We start from the raw sequence: 17,129 nt of genomic DNA on the forward strand, positions 1-17,129 counted from the left end.
GAAATCCGCGACATTTTGTGTAAGTGATGTAGAAATTCTACAAAACGTCGAGGGAAAAAATATAGGCCGGGAGTTTTGATGGTAAACAAGGGAATTTTCTGGACCGGACACAGCAATTTCTCACGGATTTAAAAATGGACGCTATCGGCCACCATAGACACCAAACTACTTCTACGCGGTCTTATAGGGCTACGATTTGTAATATTTTTCTGTTTCAAAAGTTCTACCAACATGATTATTTAGAAGAATTTGTTTCGCATTTAAGCATCGAGGGTTTTTTACGTCCATGTAATGCACTTGTATGTTAAAAGGCCCAGTACGGTCACTGAATGGGAAAACCAACTGTATCATCCTCCGGATATGGTGACGAGATACTGTTTACTCGTTGATAACAAAAGGAAAACATGTACATGTGTTTTCACTAACATTAGCCTACGAGTAATCATCGTATAAGTATTACAATATGCTACGTTTAGACTTGTTCTTAGGAACGCTGGTTATGAATTTCTTCTTGCCAGAATAATGATCTATTTAAACTAGTCATCAGACGTGTAAATATAAACACTTTTCGAAAGTTTGTATTTTGATTCATATGACGATATATTTGACAAGTTTATATAGTTTATCATTAGGTTCAAGTGTAGGTTCTCCAACAATTTACAGATTAAGATGACTAAATTGTCATTTATTGACAGAATCAATGTAACATGGTTGATCGAAACTAACATCCTTTGAATATGATTGTACAGTGATCTGTATGTTTTATTTTTTTGCTGTGTAAAATAACGAAATCACATAGCCGTATGTGGATAATGATACAGTTGGTATCAATGCAGTGCCAACGCTATATATTTCAAACAAACGAACGAACAAACTACCAAACAAAGAGATCAAGCACTAGACATTTTTCATCTGCACCATATTCAAATTGCTATAAACCAAATTTTCAATTAAAATGAACAAAAGGTAGGCGCGCGTGAGTGTGTGCGCGTTGGAGCGTGTGTGCGTGCGTGCGTGTGTGCGTTGGTGCGTGTGTGTGCGTGCGCGTGCGTGCGTGCGTGCGTGCGTGCGTGCGTGTGTGTGTGTGTGTTAGAGAGCGCCTGGACATATTAGGCAATTAAAATGAATACCAGAAAAATCTTATTAGCACTATTAGTCACTATTAGTCACTATTAGTCACTATTGTACTAACATAAGCAAAACCGATCATTGTTTTCAAGTAGTCTTCTGGTAGTTTGCAACTTAACATATATAGGACAAGAACATGTCATATTTTTTCTTAACTTTTTCAAAATTTAAGGAAAATCGTTGAAAACGACAGAAATCCCGGCATAGCATTTGGAGCATATCATAAAGGAATTTGTGTTTGATATGTGGGGAGGGTACGCCGTTTTTGAAGCACAGAGTCCCAAGAAGTATGACACTATCACGCTAGGATATTCTACAAGACAATAGTTGTAGCTAAAATGGTAGAAATGTAAGCATGCATATTAATTAGCGTAAACAATTCAGTAGAACAACAATAAATCATGCACTCTGACAAGACTCTAAAATGCTTTTAGCTCATTGTTAGCTTTTCTCTGTTTTGATGTTGAAATCACTTAAATGTTGCATGAACTGGTCTAAATTCAAATACACACACTCAACAGGCTAATTAGTAAATCAATGTTTGAATGACGTTTGAATATTTAGAAAAATAATACATAGTCATACATTTAATACAATAAAATCATGATCCGTCATTCATGAAAACTAAGTTTTTGTTGGTGAAATAACTAATAGAAGTTCAATAAATTGAATGTCTTGTTTTCTCTTAGAAATTGTAATATTGATTATGATTTTCTTAAATTATTTGGATATCTTGCTTAAATGCTTAATTGTAAAGGCATGACTGGCAATAATTTACGAGTCTATACATTTAAGAGATATAAAAGAAAACCAAGAGAAAGTTGAACGAATAAAAGCACGACAGAAAACATCCTGTCCAGCAGGTAGTGCACAACAGAGCAAATAATATCTCATTAAACCTAAAATTGATATCATATTTATTTTCCAAAAGCTTTTTATTTTTGGTTTCCATTTACCACTTTTCCTAAAAAAGTTACTTATTGGCCATATATTTGAGCCAATTTTCATTCATTTTTAGTTTTGATTATAAGTACAAGTATTGCGAATTAGTACTTTGTTATGACAGTTAAGGTACCACTTTGTTGATATTTTGCTATCTTTATTGCAAAGTAGTTCACAATAAATGCCACTTTCTTCATGTGAGAGTCATTTCGCATTTTTATATTTTACTTAACGTCATACATATTAGACCTATAGAATATTTAACATTTTTATTCTAGGTCACAACACCCCATCATGGTATACAAAATAGAATTATAATATAAAGAGTAAAAAGATAAGAACAAAAAGAATGTATACTCCTCATGTATTTGAACAATTCTAGGACTTAAAGAAGACATCTTAATATAATTTTTTTCTTTTCTTTTCAGTCAAAAATTAAAAAAGTACATTTTGAAAATTATGATAAGATTGGAAATACACTTGCAAATACATGTATTATATAATTATGTTATAATTTTGACGAAATTAGAATTTGAATTACTTGGGTTTTTTGTTGCGTATTAGTTATAAATAATGTATTTATAAATTCTAAGTACATTTCATAAACAGACAAGCCACACAAACACGAACATTCAGTAATTAAATTTTATTGCATACGTTTCGGCTATATGCCTTCATCAGTGCAAAACATAATAAAATTACCAGAAGCGACGTCATAACGGAACACGCGTTAAACGCGCGAAAAACGTTATGGTATTTAGCGGCAAAACTATGATAACATGTAGAAACAAATATTTATGCAATAAATAAACCTTGTACATGAATTAAAATGGATCAACAGTGATACAGATGTCTATTAAACAGTGTTAATAAAGATAAGATAATAGACAAACATATTAATATTCATGCAGCGCATTATAAATCAAACAATACTTTATTATTTAGTCCATTTTTGGAATCATAGTATTTAATTTATGGGTCCAAAAAGTTTCTTTACATAACCGGTCCATGTTGTTTTCTATAATTTCTATAGGCAAAAATGAAAAATCTGACAATGAACACTTATTATCGTTTGATCCGAAATGAATCGCAACATGTAAAACTGGATTTACGCCACACTTTCTTATATCAAATCTATGTTAATTCATTCTGCATGATACATTTTGATTATTGCTTTTTACAGCCTTTACATGAAATGAGGTAAATTACATTACGCGTAGTACAGTTAACATCATTGTGTAAATCAAAAGAACGACCTGTTATGCTGCTATTAAATTGTGAACCAACAATTATATTGTTACAATGTGAACATCTACTTCGTAAACATTTGATAGATAAAAATGTGCGATCAAGTAAAGCACTTCTCATAAGATAATCTCGAATGTTTTTAGACGTCTATATGCTAAAATAGGTTTGAACTTGTCCTGTATATTTTTAACGCTTTCCTTATCAGACAAAAGTAATAGATCCCAATATTTATTTAAGATTTCACCAATATTAGGCAGAGATGTATTAAAACATACAGTAAAAGGTATTATTGAACTAGTATTTTTAACGACAGGACTAAGGGCATCATTTTGGGACATGCCTTAAATTTTAGAAAACGCTTTCTCAATAATAGATTTAGGATAATTTTTATCAGAAAAATATCTATTCAACGTATCTAAAGACTGCTTAAATATACCGTCATCGGTAATGGCACGTCTATAACGTTTAGCTTGACTAAACGGGATACCACGCTTACATGATAAAGGATGAGAGGATGTAAAGTCTAAATACAAATGCATATTTGTAGGTTTGCAAAATATATCGGTAACAATTGTACCTGTTACTTCTTTAGACACAGAAACATCAAGAAAAGATACCGAACACTTAGAAATATTGTAAGTGAATTTAATATTCGGGTGGAAACTATTTAAGGAATCTATAAAACTGTTTAGCGTTTCCAAAGAATCATTCCAAATCATAAAAATATCATCTAGGAAACGTAACCAGACATCAGGTTTTACATAAGTAGAGATAAGAAATTGCTCTTCTAGTCTACCCACGAATAGTGAAGCATAAGAAGGTACCATAGGGCTTCCCATTGCTATGCCCGTAGTTTGTAAATAAGTCTGATCGTTAAAGTCAAAGCAATTATTATGTAAAACAATATTTAACAATTTCCTTATTTACTAGTATTTTTTTTGTACATTTCATGTTACTTTGCAAGCCAAGCTTTAGGTTATCATACGGCGTCATACGACTCATATGTTGACACAGGAAAACAGATCCAAAGGGCCGAGAAATAACTTAAATATTTAAAGAAGATATTACTGATCTACACGGTACCAATACCAGGTATTTTGTAAATCTAAATACACGAAAATCGTTTTTTTTATATTCTTTAGTTTAATGAATATCATGGTCTACTTTACTCCATAAACGAAACTAACTACTGCAAATTTTTCCAAAGTATATGTGAGCAGGAACGTAAGTTAATTTGACTTGCACATGCCCGGTCATAACAAGCCTGCTTTTGCTTCCTTTAAATTACAGAGCACTTGGCTGAACGATGCGATCGTATTATACATCGGTCTAATAGATTCACAGATACTCAGGTATTGAAATCTTACATGCAATCTTTTCATCTCCAGGTCTTGACATGTGAATGAATACTACAAACGACCAGTTTTACCGAGCTGCACGAATAAATCAAGATCTCATTTGGAAATTCTTATTGAAAGCATTTATGGTATCTAAATATGCAAAATTATTTACCAACTTTGTTATGATTCTAAAATCATAGTTTGCACGTTCTACACATACTGTGGTGGAACTTGCTGAAGTAAGAATAGCATGCTTCATTCTGACTACAAATGTCAGACAAGTCATAATTTATGCCTAAGAAAAAACAAAGTAGATATTTGGAATATAATTTCTGCTAAACATGAATTGCTACGTTTTCAGTACTTAATTATGTTGATTCTAAATTATTTATCTTAAAAGAGTATGCCTCACCATTTCTATTTTACTGTAATATCTTAAAATCATGAAAACCAGGTATTCGCTGGTTTCTAGACTGTTGAAATAGAAACTGATCCCCTTTCATGAATGCAAAAGTGGCCACTTATTGGCTGATTGAAAGGTCACCGTCAAATTAACACGTAAACATACTGTTAGGAAGACCTGAAGTCTTAATATTGTGTACGTTTTATTCTTTTATTGTATGATTTTTCATATGCACCAGTCACCAGTATTTCGTTTTAGTATGATGACCTTAAATGAAGATATAATTACATTCTTGCATAAAAATAGCGCACGTTGTTATACATTTATGGAGAGAAAATACAATAACGGACAGATGCGACGTTGTTATATGTTTATAAAATGCGTAACTCAGGGTGGATTAAAAAAAAAAATTGATGCAATGTCGACCCCATAGCTTTATTATCAAAATGCTTATGTAAAATGACATTACATAAGCAAGTGGAAAGCATGACACAAAAAATTATTTCTTTATATCAAGAAATACAGATAATAAAATGCCAAATTACTATTTTGAGAGTATACTTTTATGCAAAACTATCTCTAATGCACCTTTATGTGTGCATTGACATCTGCAGAAACCATTTGATCTATTAATTCTCTTTCATTTGTAGATGTTAATGTAAAAAATGTGTATTTACCCTATTTTTATATTTTGGACCGTTAGGAAGTGGTTCTAGATGATGACAAAAAGGGATCTTTACTACACACTAGTAAACGTTTTTTGCTAAATTCATTCACAAATCTTTTGGTTTGATAGCTATACAATAACATGCAAAATCATGGATATTCTGAGCTATACAATGTTAAAGACAAACATTATTTGTGCTCAATATCGGAATATATTTAATTGGAAACGTACTGTTCCATTTAAACAATATAATACTCTTATTCCTATACAATTTGACGTTAAGTCAAATAACATTTCAGTAACGCTTGTTTTTACAGTCTTTTTTACGCACAATATGTCAATAACCCAGATCTGCGTGAAATTCCCATATCGTCAGCATTTTCATCTGGCACAGCACGTGCATATGCTTAACTTTATGGCATTCTGGCTAATGGAGGGATGACAGAGGAGTGGAACAAGTCCTTGTCAAATAAGCCAATTAATAAATAAGCTAAGTCCATAGTGTCAGGGATTGACCTTGTAACTGGGCTATATGCATCATACAGCGTAGGCATGCAGTTGTCAAAGAATCCTAACGTATGTTATTTTTCCTTTTTTGTTTAATGCAAAATATTTTTAGTAAGTCAAATAGACCACTTTTGCATCTTAACTTTGTATAAAATGAACGATAAAATCATACATTCAATTCGATTTTTGATGACGGAACCATGTAAACACAATTATTGACACGGAAAAACTGTTGCAGTTTAAAGCAAAGTAGACGGACTAAAAGTTATACTTTTATGTAAGGGAGCTGATGTTCACTGCGTTGCCTTGTTGATCTTTATTCTTGCATTTTTATACATTGTGCTAATGTATCAAGTTGATTTAAACACATTTATTTCCAGTAGTAAACAACAAACAAAATATTTTAATGGAAAAGGAATCTTCTCATTTTGAAAATACTAGTTTGTGCTTTATGTATCAAGTTGTTTCAAAACAAAACAAAAAAAATATTTATATATTTTAATTGTGACATTTGTTGAAAAGGCAACTGAAAAAAGCAAAGCAAAACCAACCTTGTTCAAGAATGCATGACAGCTGTGATGTATTGTCCCTTATTTTGTTGGTGTATGTGTATATTTTCTAGCCATTCAAGTAGATTATTTTAACCAAGTCTATTTGAACAAAATCCAGCAGCCTAATGGTTAAGGTGTGTGTGTGTTTAGAGTTCATGGGTTTGACTTATACAGAGGTCAAGACAATTTGTTTTAACATACTATTATAACACCCATCGTCGGTGAATTTGCTCAGGTGCAAAGGTGCTGGAAAGTCGCCATGATATATACTGTGATGGTGCGACGTGTACCCCCCCCCCACACACAAAAAAGAAAGAGAAAAAGAAGCAGCAAATTTGATTTTGGTTGAAAGGTTAAAATATGCTTCCATCGGCAACACAATTTAGATAATTTATATATTAAAAATAAATATGTTTTAACGGAACAAGACACAATATAAATATGTAGGTAATGGATAAGCTCAATTTCGCAATAAAACTAAGTACAATATCCCTTAAACAAGTATTCCTTTACCATACAGAAGAATGCTTTTATTTTTGTTAAAGGGAAAACTCTCAAAGGCTTAAATCTTAAAAGAAGTGAAAACAAAATAATGTGAAGAAATGGTGGACATTTTCGTCCGTTATACAATGTTCATATGTTAAGAATTACATGGACGTAAACAACATTTATTTTCTGAACACTATGAGAATCAATGGAATTTTACTAAGCGAATAAGTCAATAAGAAAATTGCTTACACATTTAAATTTCTCGGTTTAATATGTTTATTGAAACCTCAATTTTAATTTTCATTATTGCTCGATGAGTAAGACAAAACTTTCCTTTGGATTGAATCTGTTTATGCAATTCGTTTTTCTGAAAATTTAAGTAGTTTTTTATTATTTTTTTTTTTTTTGGAGGGGTGGGGGGTTCGGGGGACTGGGAGAGGGTAATATTTTCGATCCTGATATGTATTTTAATGTTGCGTGAGATTTTACCATTCTTTCCAATAGACCTTTAAAATATTAAACATGTAATTTGTCTCATTCTGACAATTTTATATTACTCAAAAAACATTGTTAGATAAACGGATAAAATTTATAATTAAATATATATATCAATCGCATAGAAATTTTAAGGTTTATTAAAGGTTGAATAAATTTAGGAAGCTAATTCAGGAAGTGAACCAGTTGTTTGAGTTTAAGAAACAAAGTTGAAAATTTAGAACGTTGGTTAAATAGTCATTGAAATAAAGTCATCAAGGTCATCTTTTATTTCATATTCAAAACTGTATTTGAGGGGAAAGCATAAAAGTCAAGTTCAAGGTCACATTTGTCTCTGAAGCTTCAGAAAATGGAACTGTAGGTTAATCATCGTATTCATTCTATTTCGGAATAAAATGTACATAATATGCATATGCAATAAATGTAGCATATTTTATTAAGATGAATAAGCATTCTTTGCAATATCTATTACACAATATATATAATAAGCAGATTGTTAAATGATCAAGGGACATGCCACATTTTATACAGGCCTGCAATTGAAACGTTACCAAAATGACTCTTTTCATTTTAAATTTAATATCTAGCCTTTTAACCTTCATGGTGTTTGAAGAGATGATCAACTCTTAATGTCTAGCCATAAACTGCTGAGGATAGAATTATAATTTGGTATTTAGATTTTATCAGTCGAACAATATCGAACAATCGAGAAGAGGGCCAATATTAAATACACAGGGGATCTACGATATGCTTTCTGGTGCCAAAAACAACCAATATTTTGACAATTAATGTTATTCACGTTTACAAAAATTCTCAGGAGCAAACATCATTGAATATGGTTTACAAACATCATTGAATATGAAGCCAGTAAAATTAACAATTCCTTAAAAACAAACGGATAAAGTTTTCATATAAACTAATCTACAATAAATGATTAACATTCAGAGTGCATGAATGCCTTTTTACATTATAAAACGAAGCAGCAGCCTGGCCGAGGGTCTATTAAATCATTGTTTATGGGTTTTCTTTATAAAGGATAATCATTTAAGTTTTGCTTTTTATATATGTATCAGCGTTCACCCCGTATGTTTTGTCACAAGATATACATAAAGTATACAGTGACAATATATGAGTAACATTGTTCTGGATATTAAATTGGTGGTGGTGTTGGTAGCTTTCACTGCGGATCACGGCAGTTAGCCACATTGAATTTACCAGAGCACATTTCAGCCGACGCATCGTTCCTGGGCAGGCTGTAACAGTACTAGTTCACTAGTAGTACTTCACTTTCGCAAGGAACTGAGAATTTCTGTACATGCCAGAGCAGAGGTATTGTGCGAATGACTGTAGAAAAAAATGTCATTATCAATTACAAGGAAAGTGACCTGCACCGTCCGCAATCAAAACCTTGATCACCCGATTCACAGTACAACGCTCTCCATTTTGAGTTAATCGGACGGTGTGGAAATTAAACTTAAAGGATAAAAATATATAAAATACTGAATGAGTTCATTTCTAATAACTATTTTTTAAGATATATAATTTATATACATTAATTACTAAGAATGAAACATTTTTTTTTGCTATAACTTTAGAACTTTATTCATTGATATTCCGACAATAAATACAACTAATTATTTCGACACAAACCATTACAAATTCCTCTATGAAGTTTATCTGCTCTGAAATGATCTTTAAACCCTTATCATGTAAATGTATTTATCAAAGAATCATTGTAAAAAACACTAAGATAATGATAAGATTAGCAGATGTAGTTCGTTCACAAGTTCTCTGATAAAGGCTGATAAAGGTAATTGGATTGATTGAAAGTTCGTGTTCTTACGTTGCATGAAGTGCTTATGTTTTAAATGTAAACAACTGAAAAATAGGACACTTCTTTTTGCATTAATTCTAGAAGCGTTTATTTTATGTCGGCATTGTTTGTATAACTTCTATTAAATAGAAGAAAATGGCAAATTATTTAAAGGGCAAATATTGTACGTTTCATTCTGTTTGTATATGCACCAAAAGCTCTGCATTGTAGTGTTGATGGTGATGTACACGATAAATCGCCATCGGATCGCATAGATGATCTGTTTAATGAAATAAGGTAAGTGCTATTTTATTTTACATTTAAAGATATACTGTGCTCAAATTTGATATTAGAAAATATTGATAATTACTTCACAGTCTCTTAAATTTGATGTTAGGAATTATTATATGATCTAAAGATACCTGCAATTTCATTGGTCCAAATAGAAGTCAACCAAACATTTTATGAAATTATATTTACTGGGTGTAGTATCATATTCACTGGCTGAATTGGATTCTCCAAGTTTTAAAATAGATTGAGTCTCATATTCAATGACCATATATCGTAGACTGTTAATAATGCGGGCATATTGAAAAAAAAAGTTGTGTTTTGTTCTTTAGGGCATATTTCTCGATTAAAATATAATTATTTTACATTAATGTTAAAGGTTACAGTGCAATGATGAGTATAAACTTGAGTTCCATTTGTATGCGCATCGTTTGCGTACAGTACGCTCAGCGCGACTTTTTCAAAACCCACGTGACCCCGCCGCGATAAAAAAAATCTTCCACGGTGGTATCGCGGAAAAAGCAAAACCCGCGGTGAGCGTACTGTAGTTGTGGCACGCCTGACACGTGCGTCTTTTTTCCCGCGCTTCAACGAAACATGCAAAAGTGGTACACGTATAAGGTTGTACTTTCTGTTGTTTTTTTTAATTCTTATAGCCTATTCACATTATAATTAAACAATTATTGACTATTGAGCTATTGAATAAGATGTGATATTCACCGGCAGAAAGTTATATTGACCTCGGCTATCGCCTCGGTCAATATGTCATCAGCCAGTGATGAATATCACACTATATTCAACGGTTCGCTTGTCAATAACTGTATCATATTACTGTAGCTAACCTGTCTGTTATATGGATCACAGCTTCATATACATTGTTATTCATTCCTTTATTCAAATTAGACATATTCGATAAGATTTCAACACATTTCTTTGATTAAAATATTTTACTCAAGGCTGAGCAAAGTATATCTTTAATAAGACTCAATAGAGTTATGATTACGTATGATTTTAGAAGATACAATATAAACACACGATGTTAATAATAACAAAACTTTTAGGATTTCAGCTGAAAACAACACAATTTGGAACTTTGTCTAAGATTATAATAGTCATATTATTCAGCCTAATTATATAATTACATACAATTGAAGTATCGCAAGATGTAACACTTATTGTCTAAATGAAATCCCCTTATATTTTGCTTTGTAGAAATGGCTAATGTGAACCTATTTATGATACACTGTACCGTTTGTTCTTCTCTCCCTAGAGTTTTTTGTAAAGGCATTGCATGTTATTTGTATGCATATGTTTTGCTAGTATAAATCCGTATTTTTTTACTAGGACGGTTCAAAACATAGTTGAAACAGAACTGAAAGTATTTAGCGGTAATGGCTGCCAGCAATGCCTCATCAGATTACTCGACCCTAACACAGAAGGAAACACAAATTTGACGGATTATCCGAAGGAATCAAGAGATGAAAACGCGACAGTAAATGAAGATAATGGAACACAGTTGGATGTTTATTCGCAAGATATCTTCCAACTCTTGCAGCGTCTTTATAATTTAGAACAGTCTGTCTTAGAGAAAGTTGACTCTACACTTGGTACGATTTATTTTAAATATGGTCATATTAGAAAATCATTCTTTTGACTGATTAATAATTAATCTCCACTTCAAACATATTAAAAAAGGAAAGAATAAGAAATTATTGCTTAATTAAAATGGAAATGTTGAAAATTAAATATGGCATTTTTATTTACATCTTAATTTGAATGAAATGGTGTGGGTTATTAAAACACTATTTATCAAAAGAATAATGAACTAAAAGTCGAACAAATTTCATCTGATGAGATATGTACATTGTAATCATATTTTTCGATGTATTTTCCTGTAATATTTCTTAGTTTAAACATATTTTATTGCAGCACATACATTTAAAAATATTATACAAATGTATATAACGAAAAGCAAATGGGTTCTGCAACAAGACTGCATTTATTTAAGCGCTTTCCAATAAATTTTGAACTATTCTATAACTTTGAATATTTCAAGTATAATAGAAACATTGATAACTGAGAAATGGTAACATTTCAATCTATGGAAATAGTATCCGCCCGTACTTTCGTCTGTCCGCCTATACATCCGTCCGTCTGTCCGTACATCCGCCCGATCGTTCTTCCGTTCCACATGTTCCATTTGTTGAGCGTAACTAAAAATCTACTCCAGATATTAACTTGAGACATAAATAAATATTATTGAAATCATAAGAACGATATCCATTCCTTTTAATAATTTTATTACTATACCTTATTGTCCCTTTTTAACTGCTTTCCACAGCTTATTTCCAAAAGTATTTGAAAAATAAGCTTGAAACATGATAAGTGGATAGATATCAAATCATTGGAGTTCAGTGTGCAAGAATGATAATTCTACCTCTCAGATTTATAAATGTTATTTAAGAGGAGTGCAATGTTCAAGCATGATAACTCTTCCCATTAAAGTCTTTGAGATATATCCCTTTTTCATTTTTCATTCTTTGTTTTGTTTAGTTTTATTCGAAGAATATCTAAACAAAATAAGAAAAAAAAACTTTTTGAGACTTCATGATGGATGGATCTTATGAAGTAGGAGTACTATTTGTAAGGATGATAACTCTCCTTTTATTTATTGTGAGGTTATTGCGCTATGTTTATACATTTTTCATGATTTTTTGTCTAAAAAATATAATTCGAAAAATGTTTGGAATATCTTCTTTGTACTTTATAGATGAATAAATTGCTCTTAGGAGGAGTGTATTGCGCAAGTATTATAACTCTTCATTTTATTCATTTTAAGCTGCTGCCCTTTGTGTCTGTTTATACATAATTTTTTGTGAAGACCATAACTCATAAAGATATTACCTGTAAATCGAAACCTTATTGGTTGATAGATCAAAGTAAGAAGGAATACATTTGAGAAGAATAACAACTGTCAACAACGTAATTCCGGAGATATTGCCGATTTTTTAAAAGAAATCATGTTTAATTTGCCATTTTCATAATTTTTCAATCCAGATTATAACTCAAAAGTAACAGACATCAGCTTGACACGTCTATGGTGAATAGCTCTGGAAACCAACATTCTACTGTATGTGTTATTGCCCTTTGATGTGTAAACATGTAAATGCCAGTGTGCATAATGAATTATGTGGCAGAAATATAAGCTAACTTTTTTTAATGCCTGGTCTATCCTATTCCAGCATCTCAAGAGCTGAATGATATAACATGGGTAAAAGGGGAGCCAGGATCTGCAGGAGTCTCTAGCATAAAAGGAACAAAAGGAGCCAGAGGAAATCTCGGATTACCAGGACTACCAGTATGTCATTTCAATAATAAAAATATCAAATAATTTCAGAAAATCAATAAATCAAATACAACTTAGTACAATTTCTCTACCTAAAATTTAAGTTAAGGTCATAATACAAATGGAAAAAAAAACACGAATAAACAAGAAGAATTGAATTATATCTTTACTTCGAATCTGTATTATAACTACCAGATATTAGGAGTCAGTATCATTTTAAAAAAGTTTTTTTTTAAAAGCTTTTACCCACATTTGCACTATTTTAATTGTGGGATGACAAGTTTAAATATGATGTTATAATTTGTAAGTTGTATGAGGCAAAGCTACTTCAATGAAAAGAACACTTAACATCTTAGGGGAAAGGCTCGATAAATGACACATCTTTTAAATGTATTTTGTCCTATACATACTATCTATAAAAAGTTCTTTAGAATGAATCATTACCATTTCAAAAAACAATTTTAACATGTATTTTTAGTATATTTTCAAAGAAAAATGACAGGTGGAACCTTGTTGCTAATTTTTCATATATTTTAAAAAATTTGCCTTGACAGTTTATATTCAAATGTAAAACATATGAAAAAAAAGATCTTTTTGTTTAATTCTGACCAGCCCTGTTAGGTAATTTGAGGTTCTCCCAAACTCCGTCAGGCAAACTCCGTTGCTAAACAGAAAATGCTAAATAGTGCAAAGAAGTATGCCTAAAATGTTCTCATATTAATATCAAATAAAGTGAATTGAAAGAAATAAAGACAGAAAAAATGCAATAAATAAAATGCAATAAAAAACAACAACAATTATAACAACAATCGAAACAACATAATAGATAATATTATGTATAATGTTAGAGATAGTGTTCCATCAGTCATGAGTTCTTTGATCTCATTTAGAAATGGATTAACTGTTGCAACTAATTTGACATCGTTTAAAAATAATGTATTTGATATTCTCATCATGTTCTATTTTTTATCAACTAGGGTTTTCCTGGAATTGAAGGAGATCACGGAAACATCGGCATGCGTGGTCCTCCTGGTCAAAAAGGAGAACGTGGAGTTCCCAAACTCAGTCCTATTGAATTCAAATGGAAAAAGTAAAACATCATTTTAGCTCCAACAGAACTATATGTATATGGCTTGAAGTTTAATGAATTTGGAATATATCGTCATGACTGATTGATTATATCATATTGGCAGTAACGTTAGTGACTTAGAGAAACATGCTTCAATAAATGATCCATTGATTTAATAAAATCTTATCATTTCTAAAACATTTTGCCTTTGTATTTTAGTCGCTACACTATTTGTGTAATATTTTTTTCCTAGCTTTGAACCTGCCTTACATTGAAATGTATCAAGCTATATCTTATGAAATGTTTTTATAAAAATTACCAATAGATGTACATGTATATTGGTTTCATAACCTTATGGTCGATTTTCTCTAGGATTGTATTATAAATTCGACCATTTCACATGGATATTGTACGTAAACAGAATAAAAGAATCCGGAACAAAAATATTTTTTCTGCCTTTTTTAGTAAGATTTTGTGCGTTTAGCATGTTTTGTGTACGCGATATTAATATCATATATTTTTATTTAGCATTTTGGAAGATTACTATCATTTCTTAAAACTCAAACAATATTTTCGCAGTAGATATATACCGGTATCTTGAACAAATTTAATATATATATGGTATAACCCTACATGTGCTTTGGTACTTTTTTGTTTTCTATTTCCAACCAATGAATCACTTCAAAAAATAGTGCTTATAAAAAAAGCAGTTTGCCTGCAGAAGATAACAGTAGTTCTAATATTTCTAAATTTCTGTTCTAAAATATTCAACAGTTGAAAGGAAATCGAAATGCCGCTTTAACACTTTCATATTTAGATTTTTCCCTCAACTTATTATTTTGTTAGTCCCTTACCGTTTTAACCGGACGGGACTTTAGGTTCAACCTCCGTCCGTCTGTCCGTCCGTCCGTCAGTCTTTCTGTCCGCAAAACTGGTTCCCGCGATAATGCAAAAGGACTGAAAATATTTTTATGAAACTTGATATATGAATAGATGGGAGTATGGAGATTATGCGCTTCCCTTGTTGAAAATTCTGGTTGCTATGGCAACAAATATACTGAAAATATGGGAAATTTGTCACATAAACTGGATCCAGTGATAACACAAAAGTACTGAAAATACTTTATGAAACTTAATTTATGGGTAAATGACAGTCTGGAGATTATGCACGTCTTTTTCGTTTCGTCCTATGTTGAAAATTATGGTTGCTATGGCAACAAATAGTCTGAAAATATGGCAAATTTAACGATTAAGTGATAATGCTACAAGTACTGAAAATATTTTTATGGAACTTGAAAAATAGGTAGATGGCAGTCTGGAGATTATGCATGCCTTTTTCCTTTCTTCATAATTATGTTGAATAAGTCAGTTGTTGTGGCAACAAATAGGCTTAAAACATGGCAAATATAGAAATATGTGTGATAAGTCAAAAAGAATTGATTTTTTAAATGAAACTTAAAATATGGATAGATGGCATTATAGATGGAAATTATACATATCATTTTAATTTCGACTATAGGGAGTATATTGGGAGCTGTCATAACTGAACCTGATCAAGATTTCTGATTCTAGTTTTTACGCCTTTTACTGTAAGTTCTTTATTTCTTAACGTATCTACTTCGACAGCCTCCGTGGTCGAGGGGTTAGAGTCGATGACTTCTAATCCAGTTACCTCTCTGGCGTGGGTTCGATCCCCGGGAGATGCTTTGGTAGTTTAGTTTGTTGTTGTTTTACTCCTTAATTTCTTAATGTATCTACTCTAGACTTCATGGACAAGTCCCGCAATAGCGGGAAACATCAGCAGTATTCATGGATAAATATATACAAAAACATAATATAAAATGGCTTTATTATACCCCCAAAAACGAAGTTTGGGGGGGTATATAGGAGTCACCCGGTGGTCGGTCGGTCGGTCGGTCGGGCGGTCGGTCGGTCGGTCCAGACGTCCGTTGCATTTTCCTTGTCCGGAGCATAACTTGAAAACTAATGGTTGGAATTCAATATAACTACATACAATGGTCAAGCACATTGAGAGGAAGTGCAGTGCACAAGAACCATAACTCTATCTTGATTAATTACAGAGTTATTGCCCTTTGTTACTTTTCCTTGTCCGGGGCATAACTTGAAAACTACAGGTTGGAATTCAAAACAACTTCATACAATTGTCAAACACAATAAGGGGAAGTGCAGTGCACAAGAACCATAACTCTATCTAAAGTAATTACAGAGTTATTGCCCTTTGTTGCTTTTCCCTTGCTTTTTTTTTTGTCCGTTGCATTTTCCTTGTCCGGAGCATAACTTGAAGACTAATGGTTGGAATTCAATATAACTACATACAATGGTCAAGCACATTGAGAGGAAGTGCAGTGCGTAAGAAACATAACTCTATCTTGACTAATTACAGAGTTATTGCCCTTTGTTACTTTTCCTTGTCCGTGGCATAACTTGAAAACTACTGGTTGGATTTCAAAACAACTTCATACAATTGTCAAACACAATAAGGGGAAGTGCAGTGCACAAGAACCATAACTCTATCTAAAGTAATTACAGAATTATGGCCCTTTGTTTCTTTTCAATTGCCTTTTTTTTTGTCCGGAGCATAACTTGAAGACTAATGGTTGGAATTCAATATAACTACATACAATGGTCAAGCACATTGAGAGGAAGTGCAGTGCATAAGAACCATAACTCTATCTAAAGTAATTACAGAGTTATTGCCCTTTATTACTTTTCCATTGCTTTCTTTTGTCCGGACCATAACTTGAAGACTAATTGTTGGAATTCATTATAACTTCATACAATGGTCCAGCACATTGAGAGGAAGTGCAGTGCACAAGAACCAT

The 17,129-nt window shown here is 31.9% G+C and overlaps 1 long non-coding RNA gene across 1 annotated transcript; it reads left to right on the forward strand.

Annotated features, from left to right (window-relative positions):
* The first annotated feature begins 9,674 nt into the window (after positions 1-9,674).
* Positions 9,675-13,201, forward strand: LOC132742832 (uncharacterized). The gene is made up of 3 exons (XR_009627488.1): positions 9,675-9,880; positions 11,216-11,478; positions 13,114-13,201. It is a non-coding gene; the product is annotated as an uncharacterized LOC132742832 (long non-coding RNA).
* Positions 13,202-17,129: the final 3,928 nt, after the last annotated feature.

The sequence above is a fragment of the Ruditapes philippinarum genome, unplaced genomic scaffold (assembly GCF_026571515.1).
Source record: "Ruditapes philippinarum isolate M1 unplaced genomic scaffold, ASM2657151v2 ctg4667_1_1_1_1, whole genome shotgun sequence".
In the NCBI taxonomy this organism is placed as follows: domain Eukaryota; kingdom Metazoa; phylum Mollusca; class Bivalvia; order Venerida; family Veneridae; genus Ruditapes; species Ruditapes philippinarum.